The sequence below is a fragment of the Euprymna scolopes genome, chromosome 21 (genome assembly GCF_053919585.1).
Source record: "Euprymna scolopes isolate OS-2025 chromosome 21, ASM5391958v1, whole genome shotgun sequence".
Classification (NCBI taxonomy): Eukaryota; Metazoa; Mollusca; class Cephalopoda; order Sepiida; family Sepiolidae; genus Euprymna; species Euprymna scolopes.
This window is the reverse complement of record NC_136502.1, coordinates 122,392,408-122,405,695: the sequence shown is the minus strand read 5'-3', so window position 1 is coordinate 122,405,695 and position 13,288 is coordinate 122,392,408. Positions and strand designations below refer to the sequence as shown.

The window sequence follows — 13,288 nt, the reverse complement described above, 5'->3', positions numbered from 1 at the left end:
AAACTGAAGTAGGAATTGATAGCTATTAGGTTACGCATGCATATTTGTAATGCTGGCGGTCGACCCTCACCTGGCAAATACCATTCTTTAATTTTCACACTTAATTACCGATTTTCCCCGGCTCAAATCTAAATATAAAGTTTCGCATAGGTTCAAATACCTTATATATAAAGTTTTATGTCCGTAGACCAAAAACTGACACAGCAGTTTGATAGACATTTTTTAAACAAATGAATATATATATATGTATACATAAATATATATAGAAAGATGTTTCTGTTTACTATAAGCTTTTTACGCAAATATTATGCAAGTATTAATCATGTAGAATATCTACATGAATATAATTACACGTAATATTTAACTAAAGATGATCATCTCATGGGAAAACCGAAAAAAACAAATAGGGTATTAATTAAAATGTTTAAAATATATGCAAATTACCTACATCTTTTGCAGATGAATGTAATTCCACGACCTATATATAACAAAGTTGTATTTTCTTTTTTTTAAATTCATAAAAAGTAGCGATTAAATCCGCTAGTGTGAATTTTAACAAGAGTCAGATTAACTGCATACCAGGATACGCCATGCCTGTTAAACATCATAATCACGTTGAAGAAAAGATGATGCAGAAGCAGTAGGTAAAACACTGTAGAAATATCAGGCGTCGAACGATATGACGGTTAAGTTTACGAAATTAAGATTTTTACGCCAGTCTCTCGGTTGGAAGCATTGCGAGACGGAAGCGCCCAATAATGTAGAAATAATCTAAGCTGGACGGTACTTTAAGGTTCTGTCCGTTGTGCAGCTCATTATTCCAGATTAATCTAGGAAATTAATAAGTAAAATAAATATGTAATCTCTCCCGGTCGCTTTCTCTCTTAAGTGCATGCTCTCCTATAAAACCTCTACAAAACTCAGGCAAATCCCTTTGTGTGATTTATGAATGGGTAGTCTTTTCGTCTATGTTACGCAGACAAGGTAATTGACACTATACAATACGGCTACGCATGGAAGAAAACAAAGAGCCTAGCACATGTAAAATGTGCACGAGCGGCTAAAGAGTTTAGACTTTTTTAATTTCTTGATCTCTCAAAAGAAAAAAACGTAAAACATCAAATTACGTTTTTTCCAGGGAAATGCGTATGCTCAAAATATATGAGCTACATAAAGAAATAATTCCTATGTTTAATAACAAAACTGTATTATATGAAATCTAATCATATATGCAAAAGGTGTTCATGAAATAGAGAAGAAAAATGAAAAATGTAAAAATAATTCCAACTGCAGATAAAAGGATATGATTGTTCCAAAAGGCGAATTGATCATCAGATTTGATGTTCTCATGAAAAATCCTCCGATTTATAATGTGGACCAGGTGATTTAAATAAAAACCATAAATGAGCGTAATTATATTAATCTGCAGAAAAAAAACAGTTTGCAAACGTTAACGTTTTTAATAAGGAACAGAGCAACTGGCATAAGGAGCTTCCATTGTCAGCAAATGTTTTTTCTTTATTTTATATATATATATATATATATATATATATACAAGCAGGACGTGGAAACTGGCGTAGCACGGTGGAAGCCTGTCCCCTCCTCGCGTCTCCCCCCCCCCAAAAAAAAAAATGATTGTTGTTAGTGCCCATCGCCGTCCTTGAATAATTGCAGACACTGGCGGCTGTGGTCGAAATGTAATAATCTGGCTTCAGCTGCAGGTTATGTTTAAATCTAAGAAAAACAATTACGGGAATGCGAAAATCAGTTTCAATTTAAAAAATTACGAAAATTGTCCCATCAGAATAATAATAGAAAATAAACACTGACGTTTTAAGTTCAATGTTTAAAGTGATCTACATCAGTGGTAGCAGTACTAGCGGTTTCCGTTTGTTTTTCAAGTCTTTTTCTTCTTTTAAACTCTTCTACAAATAGTATTAAATTAAATTCCAGTTGGGTGTCGTTTTATATTAACGACTTTTCTCACTTCACTTCTTTGAGCATTTATGTGTTAAGAACGGCGTTTGGAATAACCATCCCAAACTCGCCAGATTAAGAACGGCTTTCGGAATAGACATCCACAACTTTCCATGTAAAGAACGGATTTCAGAATAGACACCACCAACCTCGCCATCTTAAGAAAGGCGTTCGGAATAGACACTCCCAACATCCCCATGTTTAGAACGGCTGTCGGAGTATACAACCGGCTTTTTATTGGGAAGGGGGAGAGGTACTTCTGCCAAATGTTACCGTGATAATCCCCACCCACAAATGTGAAAAAAATGTAGCTTACTGGGTCTGTTGTAGAGAAGTAGAATTGTCTATCGCGCGTGCGTACAAACCCTGAATTGATCTCTAAAAGTACTTCCCTCCGCAAAATTAGATAAGGATTTTCTTTATCAGCGTTGCCTAAAACCTAGAGAGTCGTCATTATAGGGAAAATTGTGGAGGTGATCATAATGTAAAAATTACCCACCCCCCAAAAAAGTTTTTTTTCTTTCCACAATCCAGTGTGCTATCTGTGAAAGAATTGTATTTTTCCCACGTTTAAAAAAAAAAACCTTGCGTTTTCATAAAATAACTATTCATTTTATTAAATTTATTGATTTTTGGCAATATTTAACTATTTCAATTATACGAAAACGAGTTCATTTTGGCAAAACCGCCAAAATAAACTCTTGAGTTTTATGAACGCGAAAGAAAAAAATAATTACACGTACACACAGACCTACACACACTCGCCCACACACGAAAACACAGACATACACCCACCCCAAAAAAGAAAAACACTCGTATTTAAAAAAAAAATCATCTAATTTAAAAAAGAAAGTAAAACTGAAAAGAAAAAAAAACTTCAGTCATTGAGCGGATTAACTAAAGGTAGCAACTAGCAGTTTTGGCAAGGCTAGATAATTTACTCTTCTACCTACCTAAATGTGTTTTTCGTTTCAGTTTATTTAAGGTTCGAAGTAAAATAAGCATTATTTCTGGGGGGGGGGTACCGGAAACATTGAACCGTTTTCTAAGGAAATGTAAAGAATTATTTAGTTTATAAATCACCGATTTTTCAGATAATTAATGGTGCTTAATCTGTTACCAATTTTCATTATTGAATTCTCGTATTTTTTGTATTCTATGCGAGTCTGTCAGTATTTTCATTTCTCACAGGTGCTATAATTCTTAACAAGTTTATCAAATTTATTTTGGCTAGTAACTGCGTTGCAATAAACAAATTGCAGGCCGCACAGGGCAAAAATATAATAAGTAGAAATCGTAAGCTGTAAAGGTTTTCCGTTTTAGACAGGTGAAGTAGTATCAAGTTAAATTCGGGTGTGCTGGAAGCAAGGAACGCATTTAACTTGTGCTCTGAATAAGTAGTAATCCTGAGAAGAAAAGTGTACGGGACAAGTGCCGTAAAGTAGTAGAGAGTACTGATATAATAAGCGTGTTTATATATATATATATATGACCGAGAAATCGCCGGAATAGTTTGAGTGATCCAAAAGGTAAAAACGAAGACGAAACGAACGTAATATCGTTTATGTATGCGACCGCGAATTCGGCGGCGTATTTGGAGTGATACAGAAATAAAATAATAAACGAACATCTTGTTATGCACTGTAATAAAAGTAGTAGGGCATGTCTAACTACCTGTATTAATGTATTTGGCAGTTTATGTAAGAGAAGAAGTTGTGTTTACTTTTTCTGTGTCAATGAGGAGTCCAAAAATTTGTTTGGTAGTGACGGCATATAACATTCTTGAAGCGTTCCTTGATGAAGTTTTATATTGTATTTTAGAATATAAGAGTCGGGAGATCTCAGCTAAACAGAATGCTCGGAATTATGATGGGGAGACTCCGTTATGTAGGTAGGGGATAATCGAAAGATTACATGGTATGCCGATGTAAAAGCCATTTTAATAGGCAGTTTAATAATATAGGTGAAATAACCAGTTATATGCGGCGCAAGAACAATCACGTAGGAAAATGTAGAATTTGTCCTGGTGTAAAGTACTAGTCGTTAGAGAAGTAAGTAATGAGAGGAAAAACAGAAACTCCTTCCTCTGTAGATTTGGCGATCGTGTTGTAATGTAGCATTTAATAATCATTAGGGAATGGGGCAGAAAAGGTGGACGTAGGCTACATATGTGGCTAGCAGGTTCGGTGTATTGGATTTGTAGATTGCATCTGTTGTTGAACACCTACACTGCTTTGGTCCAGAGATGAAGTTCTCCAATCATTTTATTATATATATATATATATATATATATATATATATATATATATATATTTATAAAGAAACTCGCACATTAAATTTGAAATAGAAATTCAGTCACCTGGGTTCACACGCATAGATCATCATGATCTATGCGTAAGGTGATGATGACCACATGTCATGACATTTAAAAAATATATGTAAAAATTTCAACCATATTTCTTGCAGTTGAGATTGGCAGTGAGGTCGGGTCCTTGTTGATAGAGCCAGATATAGCCTCGTGGCCGGGTTCGAATCACCTGACCTGTAGTAATCGTGTTACCCTGCACTGATGATTCCCGGAAGAATGAAACCCTAGTGTCTGGGGGGTATTAAAATTATTATTGTAATTATATATATATATATATATATATATATATATATATATATATATATATATATATATAGTAAATACTCCAAAGCCACAAGTGTATTATTTCATTATTTCATATTGTTTTATTGCTCATACGGTGATATTCATACGAAATAAAAACATTTGGAATATTAAATATTGAAAGACATAGCTATGCTCTAAAGCAATTTATTTTCATTGAGCTAAAATTTGCCAGGAAAACTTTATTTCATTTATACATCTTTTTTACAATTGTACTCATATATATATATATATATATATATATATATATATATATATATATATATATATATATATATATATATATATATATATATGTATATATATATATATACACACTAGCAATAGGTTCCCGGCGTTGCCCGGTGTTTGGAGGTGTATGCTGAGCAAAAAAAACGACCCCCTATTATGACCCCTTAATATTTATTGTTTTGAGCTCAAATCAAGTTATTAAGTTAGATCCATGTCCAAGGAACCAATATCTAAAATGTCAAGTGTTTAGATCCAAAATTGGTTGAGGAGTTTGGTAGAGTTCTCAAAGGTCAAATCGTTGAACTTTGACCCCTTAACAGCGAAATTTCTGGCCGAAACCCGATCACATCGATTTTTACAAATCTCAGTACTCTTTATATCAAATCTCGAGTCTGTAGACTAAAATCACACAGATGTAATGCGTATAGAAATGTACACAGGCACACCCACAGACACGTTCACTTTTATAGTTATATAGATAGATAGATTAAAAAAATATATATATATACGTATGCATAAATATATATGGAAAACATTTTTTTTATTGTAAAGATTTTATGCAAATATTATGCACGTATAAATCATGTAGAATATCTGCATGAATATAATTACACGTAATAGTAAACTCTAGATGATCATCCCATAAGATAACCGAAAAAACTAATAGGGAATTAATTAAAATGAATATTTAAAAAGAATATGCAAATTAGCTAGATCTGTTGCTAGTGAATGCATTCCTCCAACCCATATATAAGAAAATTGTATTTTCTTTCGAAATAAATGGAAGAGAGGGATCATAATATGAATATCAATACACACAAAAGAAAAACGAATTCATACGAGTACAGAAGATAGAATATATATATATATATATATATATATATATATATATATGGCGTGTCCAAAACTGTACTTACTCTTTGATAAATAAATTATGAAATGCAATAGCTTCGAATACAGAACGCAAATGTAATTGAAGGATTGTTTTCATTAATGTTTAAATAGAGGTCCAGTGCAGAAAGGCGGACAACGCGAAACAAAGTATTCGAAAACGTAATGAAAAATATCAGTACATCCCATTTTGAGGAAACATATATATATATATATATATATAAATACTCCTATAAATTCGTTTATTTATATTAAAACCCTCTTTTCTATTTATTTAAAAAGACAATACACTTTTCTAATGTGTGGGTGTTGGAATTGCATTCACTAGCAAAAGATCACGCTAATTTGCATATTCTTTTAAACATTCATTTTAATTAATTCCCTATTAGTTTTTTCGATTTTCTTATGTGATGATCGTCTTTAGTTAACTATTACGTGTAATTATATTCATGCAGATATTCTACATGATTTATACTTGCATACTATTTGCGTAAAAAGTGTACAGTAAACAGAAAATGGTTTCCATATATATTTATGTATACGTATATATTTTTGTTTAATCTATCTATATATATATATATATATATATATATATATATAGAGAGAGAGAGAGAGAGAGAGTTAGATGGATAGAGAGCCACACACACACACACACACACACACACACATATATATATATATATATACATATATATATATTTAATAAAAATTCCAATTAAATTTACCAAAATGATCCAAGATGGTAAAACTAAAGGATATTATAAATATTAAATAATTAATATTTATGAATTAATCTCAACCAGATGTAAAAGCTCGATAAAACCAAATAGGAGATATAGTTTATAATACGAACGAGTAGTTAATAAAACGTGTTAACAACCACTTTGAAAAGAGTTAAACACATAATATGTTTTAAACTCTTTTTCAAAGTGTTTTGTAACATGTTTTACTAACTATTTGCTCTTATATATATATATATATATATATATATATATATATATATATATATATATATATATATATATATATATATATATAAAACTGTGCACTCCTTTTTGACTGATTACGTATGTGAGGTAAATAATTTACATTTGAAAAACCTGATGAAACAATGAAAATCAGAAAGAAGACACATTTTCATTTGTTTTTCCGAGTGAGTGTCCATCGCAAAGTATTTGTATGAAAAGCTTTTAAAACCACGATCCTCAGTCGAACATCGGCGTATAATGAAGGCAGAAGCATTAAGGAAGGGCGCCGGATTAAGATTGACGTATGGGGTCTATCGAGTGCTTCTATAAGGTCGGAGAGCGCGTTCGCTGAGTAAGGAAGATGTGGCTGCTCAGACGTGACAGGTTGAAGAGACGGACATGAAAGTGCTCCGAATTTTCAAAACCGATTATCGCAAGAAACGTGAAATAATAATAGTTGCTGCATCAGCGTGAAAGATAATAGAAACTACAATAAAACAAACAAACACACACGCATATATATATATATATATATATATAAATATTTATACATCTAAACATTTATATATATAAATATATATATAAATGTTTATATATATATAAAAGTTTTATATATATACATACCTATATATATATATGTCTATATATATATATATATATATATATATATAAATTAATAAAGATACACAAATCTCTCTCTCTACACACACAAACGTATATATAGATAGCTAGATAAATATGTGTGTATTTATCTATCTATCTATATATATATAGCTAGATAGATATGCGTGTATTTATCTATCTATCTATATATCTTTCTATCTATCTATATATATATATATATATATATATATACGAGCAAATAGTTAATAAAACATGTTAAAAAACACTTTGAAAAAGAGTTAAAACATATTTAATCTAAAAAGGAAACACTAGATAAGTGGACAGTCCTTAATCCGCGGAATTTCGAAGAAATACTTTCCTTCTCAACAGAGGGTAGGAACTAGCAAAATGCGGGATCGGATTTTTCATGCAAAAATATTTGATGAAACAACAAGTCAAAGATCTTACTTGATAACAAAAGAGTGAAGCAGAAGGAATATAGTGAAGAAAAAGGTAATTACACGTGAATGGACAGTCTGCTGGAAGATAAATAATCCAGTGATATATATATATATATATATATATATATATATATATATATATATATATATATATATATATATGTGTGTGTGTGTGTGTGTGTGTGTATTTATTTATATATATTAGATGTACCCGTTCACGCGTTGCTGTATTCAAAACAAACAAAAACACAAAAGACAATATTCGTTTCTTATGCTGCTGTATATTTTTTTTCAGATATAATTTTGGCTGTGTTTTTCAGTGCTATACTTATAGAAATATTGATGTTTATGTGAATCCAGTATTTAATGAATTGGCATTTCGCTGTAATTAAAATATCCAAAATGCAGGCAAGACGATACGGTATAAATTTATAATTACAGACAATAGTTTTCAAAGGAATTAGAGATTTAAGCTATTGTGTCTTTATAGAAAAGTTTTCGTGACAAGAAAACATGGGCTAAATTATTTACATATATAGATATGTTTATATATATATATATATATATTTATAGATATAATTATGTAGTATATAATATTTTGATTGCAGAAATCCCCCTCTGGACCAAATTACAGTATAGTTGCAATAACATACAATTTTGTTATGTCTAAACTATTGGCCACCATCTTATATAACTTTAGAACACCGTTACACACACATCCGTTATAATAAAATACTACATTCTACCATCATAACGGTTGAGAACACCTTACAAGGAAGTAATTACTAATTTTCACTCTAAAACTAAAGTATTAATACCACCAGAAATATACACCTGCTACTATTATACACATTATACATAAAACGCCCTGTCTGTGTTCGTAACTGCTTTCTAAACTCATACGTAAACCATTACCTTTTCTTTATTGCATTTATAAAAAACAATTTCGCCCTAACTAGTGCCGGGTATTTCCTTTAGCTGCGAGTTCGAAAAACAATTATTCCAGAATACAAACTTGCATTCATAAAAGAACACTTTGGACAGTAACAAACATGGTCGTAGCATTAGAACGTAAAATACATCAATTGTGTTTTCCCATTAAATTCTTCGTTTAGTATATTGGTTCCTGACCATATTCAATTCGGCATAAACCATCAGCCATGTAAGCACAAACTTACACGTTTCACTGACTAGCAAGGAAGCAAATATATGCGGAGATACACACACGCGCATATATATATATATATATATATATATATATATATATATATATATATATATATATATAAAATGGGTTAAGAAATTACAACGAAAGAAAGATGTATATTTAAATAAGGGAGTAGTCACCAACAATGTGTATTTTTTAACATTATTTTATTATTCCCTGTCTTGGTTTTTCATTGAGAATTATGTTTGGATCATTGTAATAATGTTTTTAAGTCATTGAAATCGTTTTTACGCGCGTTTCAGACGTTCTGTGAAGCGTCCTCGTCAGATATATATGGTGAGGGAGACAAAGAGAGAGAGAGAGAATAATAGGGAGGGATTGATAGACATTGAGAGATATAGTAAGAGAGATATCAGACTTGTAACCCTTACACTTATGTTCTTAATTTGTGTGTGTCACTAATTCATTCACCCCCAGCGATGCTTGTTATAAGCGGCTTTTTGACCCCAGTAAAATGACACCTTCATCGTGATCAAGGCGCCAAAAGCATTTATTTTTTTCTTCATCTATTTTTTCACTTAACGTTTCGCGTTCGAGCCTTGTCACTGCAGGTAACTTGTTTGTTCCGTTCTTTTTTTTGTTTGGTCGACGGGGCACTAGATGCTGTTTTCACTTTTTCATAGAGGGTTGCTTAAGTAAACGTAATAACTAATATCCAATGTTTTCCTCGAATTTATAAACCCACTTAAGTCATTATACAATTGTACTTTGCATTTATGTATATATGAAAATGTCCTGGGTATAATTAACGTACTTTTAATTATGCTTACACGCAAATACGTTAGTTAATTTGCTGTGAAATAAAAATGCATGTAATTTCTGTTTAAATGTCGCAATTTATAAATTGTTCTATTTATATTGCGTATGCTATAAACACAATTCGTACATATTGTTTTAAATAATTAATAATTGTTCATTATTTACATAAAACATCCTGTTATCTTTCTTCAATACCGTTTACATGTTTACATTGTAAGGTACACGTGAATATATTTCAGTTTATTTGAAGCGATAGAGTGTTCGAGAGTAATTTGCCATCTATCTTTTATCTTGCCAACATAAATATCATACCCTGCCCGCTAGATTAGTACGCACGATCTTACTGACACTGTAACCACCAAATTCTTTGGTTTGTTCATAATATTTGCGCGTATGAATCATGACAGCGATGAACAAAGTTACATTTTGGGCAATTTTTGACCAATCACAACCTCACTTAAAAAAGGGGGTGTTTTTTTTTTCCAAAGGCTGTTCTCAACATAGAGAGGTTGGTGGTGTCCATTATGAAAGCTGTTCTGAATGTGAGGAGGTTAGCAACAAAAACTACAGCAAAACAACAACAAAAACAACAACAATAACGACAACAACAGAAGTACTTTAACTTTATACGCGGGGGGGAAATGCTCCCACCGGGAAACGCCGGTTAACGGGTCCTGCTAGTATATAGATGTTATCTAGGAAATTAACCATGTATCGTCCCGAAAACAGTGCTATATAATACCAGCTGACTAATGTGGTAACGTTTTAGTTAGCAACATAACTATACTTTAACAGACCAATAATAACAAAAACTTGAAATAATAGAAGCCTAACTAATAAAACAAAAGAAAATAACAACTGATAAAAAAATAATCTACTTGATCAACCGTGCCACACACAAGAAAATCTATTAGCTGACATCATTTATTTTGCGTTTATTGTGTGACACGATTACTCAAGAGACAGGGTGATCGCCTTGTATATAAGTATTCGAGTTACAAATTCGAGTTCAGTTGTGTTCAATTGATAAGCTGCAAATGAGAACGAAACACTTGTCTTGAACTTCCGGTTTATTATCTTTAATAGCTTGTGGAAGACCTGCGAGTTTGTTTGACTGTCGAAATAATTGTTATAAATCTTTTTCTATCCTTTGTAAACGAGTCAAATTTTAGTATGACGTTACGGATGATATAGACTACCAGTTGTAAAATTTCAGCTTTTAACAAATATTAGGTTTTAAAATGTTGCCCCTTTGTTTTGGAGGCGACTGTATATATATATATATATATATATATATATATATATATATATATATATATATATATATATATACATATATATATATATATATATACATATATATATATATATATATACATATATATATTTATATATACATATATATACATATATATACATATATATATATACATATATATATATACATATATATATATACATATATATATACATATATATATATACATATATATATATGCATATATATATACATATATATATATGCATATATATATATATATATATATATATATATATATATATATATATATATATATATATATATATATATATGGGGGAGACATGATAATATCATCTCTCTAATTCTCAAAATTATGATATGTATGTATAAATATATGACTAAAAACAAAAAAACAAAACGTTAGAGGCGACTAACATGCAGATTTATGACTCGAAAAATTGTACGTGTGACATGAGAACTGCTAATATAGCAATTACTATTGTCTTCCTAACAATAAAATCCATCTCTCAGGCAGAAAATATTGATTGAGTACATTCTGTCTTTTGACGACTGAACAGCACTTCAGAACAGATCTCACTATGCTTCTATTTTACCAACGTATATATATATATATATATATATCATATATATATATATATCATCATATATATATATATATATATATCATTCACATCATTCGGTTCAAATTAGAAAGATAAATCATTGGTTATCCTGAATTTGAAAGTATAATATACTAGCACAACCATTGTTGCCCGGTAAATCTATGATACAAAGCTAGATAAGATTTGATAAATGATCCCTACCTCTCCGAAATAATCTACGGTTGCTAGTGGAGATCATTGTCGACCCCGGAACTAGCACGAGAACTTGCGGCCGTGGCCAAAATGAAATCAGCTGGCGTTAACTGTCGGATATTGTTTGGCAGTTACACTTTGCGAAAGCCACTTGCTGTAATTGTCAGCACTGTTGCTTGCTGGCGAATAGGGCTGGCTAGAGACAGTTACCTGTGGATACTGGCGTTTACTGGTTAGCACTGGCAGTTAGGCTGCTATGATCAGAGTTAACCTCCTTTCAATTGCTCTGGCTGGCATCGTCTGTCTGTAACTTTTGAGCATTTTTTGACATTGGCAACCACTAACTTTCACTGGATGCCTTGGCGTATACTGATGGTCACTGGCGGTTTCTGCTGTCTTGAAACGATTACTTTTGTTTACTATTGGTTACTGGCTTTAGAAATGTCACAGTTGGTTCCAATATTCACTGTGCACCATTGGCTGCCATGACCATTATCGGCTTTTATTGGATGCCTCAGAAATAAATTGTCCGTCTTCAATGGCGAGTACATACGGTTATTTGCGTTTATTTTTTTGGAGAAGGGGTAACTTGTATTAACTAGACAGCAGATTGCTCTGAAACTCTCGATGATTGGCGATCAACGTCATGATCAGCGTTTGCCTATATTAGACTGTTTCGAATTAAAATGGCTAGCCTTCAATTGTCGGATAATGTCATTAGTGGTGGGAACTGGCGGTTATGACATGGATTTAGGGTAAATGAAAGCTGGTTACTATCACTATTTTACTGGAGATGGCCGTGCCGGGCATTGACGTGTACTGGCACGCACTGACAGACATAATTGCCTGTCTTCAATTGTTGGGCACTATCATTCAGCGACGCGCATACCCAGTGACAGCACTCTTGGTTACTGGCTCTTATGACGGTTATTAACGGTAACTGGTTGTCATTAATTGCCTTTTAAATTAGTTGCTGTAAACTCATGGAAGTGGCGGGCATTGGCGGGTACTGGTGGTAACTGCTGTCTTGAATCATTTGTTATATGCCATTTTAGACGGGTGCTGTTGTTTTGATGTTGTAATTTTTTTGCCCTAGAAAGATTGCTATTTAATCGTGATATCAGGTGAGCACAAACAACAGTCGACCATGACCAATGTCGTGTTTTCTTCCAGGTAAAGATAAATCAACTAGCGCCATATCTTTCTTTTACGCAATCCTTATTTGGTATAGTTATCTTCTTGTACTTATGCAGAATACGTACCAGACTCCCTTTTTTTTTTTTAGATATTATGTTCAAGTTAAATGAATGTTTATTCAGTATTATTCGTTCATCAAAATGTTAGGTGAACGGATAGAATATTTAGAAAAGCTATCCTTTTCCATATTACGAATAGGTTTTCAAATAAAAAATTAATTTTATGA

The 13,288-nt window shown here is 31.8% G+C and overlaps 1 protein-coding gene across 3 annotated transcripts in view; it reads right to left on the bottom strand.

Moving 5' to 3' along the window:
• The window catches only part of LOC145242693 (alpha-2C adrenergic receptor-like), a 1,432,939-nt gene that overhangs the window by 831,324 nt on the left and 588,327 nt on the right, over window positions 1–13,288 (bottom strand). The gene's annotated exons all lie outside the window — the stretch shown is intronic.